Source organism: Gavialis gangeticus, unplaced genomic scaffold (genome assembly GCF_001723915.1).
Source record: "Gavialis gangeticus isolate Ggan-Ray unplaced genomic scaffold, GavGan_comp1, whole genome shotgun sequence".
Lineage (NCBI taxonomy): Eukaryota > Metazoa > Chordata > Crocodylia > Gavialidae > Gavialis > Gavialis gangeticus.
Genome location: NW_017729031.1, coordinates 99,276,011 through 99,277,129, shown reverse-complemented (window position 1 = coordinate 99,277,129; position 1,119 = coordinate 99,276,011). Strand labels below are relative to the sequence as shown.

The 1,119-nt window shown below is 43.0% G+C and overlaps 1 protein-coding gene across 13 annotated transcripts in view; it reads left to right on the top strand.

The window, feature by feature from the left end:
- The window catches only part of MAP2 (microtubule associated protein 2), a 446,273-nt gene that overhangs the window by 346,885 nt on the left and 98,269 nt on the right, over window positions 1-1,119 (top strand). The window lies entirely within an intron of this gene.

Here is a 1,119-nt window from a genome sequence, read left to right as displayed (position 1 = left end):
GTGTGTGTGTGTGTGTGTGTGTGTGTGTGTGTGTGTGTGTGTGTGTCACAGTATATAACAATGTCCACACTGAACTCTGGGAAAGCATCCAGTAGCATCATTGGTTTTCTCCAATCTGTGCAGCAGCACCTGTCCTTGCTGGTTCTTTATCTACTCAGCCAGCTAGAGATTTCTGTTGCCCAGAGGGTCAGGCTCCTCTCTGAAATATTTCTTGTGACCTAGATCATGTGGCTCAGGGAACAAGGGTGTCTTGTGGGTCCCAGTGCCTCTAGGGAGGAAAGGGTTAACCTCTGCCAAATTCTGGGTCTTGACAGTCTTGGGAGGAGGGGTGGGGCTACATTTTCCTCCTTCCCCGCAATTCTTTATTATTTTTTGAGGGTGCTTCCATGTTTCTACAAGGAGGTGACTATTGCCTGAACTAGGGCTCTGGAGTATTTTTAAACCATTCTGACAACATTGTTCCTACCTTTGGCCCAACTGAATAATTCTCCAGAATTGCACTACCCTACAGCCAAGGAGGACAGAATGCAGTCCTTAACTGACGACAGGCTCATATCCCTGTATCTTCTGGTTTTATGTGGCTGAATTCTGGGTGAATAAAGGGGAGTTCCCTGCTTTCCAATATAGTCCATTCCTGTATCTCTGGGAGAACCTGAAGAAGCAGAAATTAACTATGTATTTTTTTAATGAAAAGTAGAACTATTTTAAATGTTTTTGAAGTGTTCTTAAAGTATTAGAACTCTCATTCCTTTTGAGTGATGCAGTCTTTAATTACATGATTACATATTCTTTTTTTTCAATGGGAGTCCTGATTTCTTAGGTGAAGAGGGGATGGACACTTCTTGGAAATGAGTCAGGACTGATTAGAGAATTAGGTTCTTGAATATATAGAATCATTGAATCATAGAAAATTAGGGTTGGAAGGGATGTCAGGAGGTCATCTTGTCTAACGCTCTGCTCAAAGCAGGACCCTCCCCAACTAGATCATCCCAGCCAGGGCTTTGTCTAGCCGGGTCATAAACACCTCCAAGGATGGAGATTCCATCACCTTTCTAGGTAACCTGTTCCAGTGATTCGCCAGCATCCTAATGAGAGAGTTTTTCCTAATATCCAAATTAT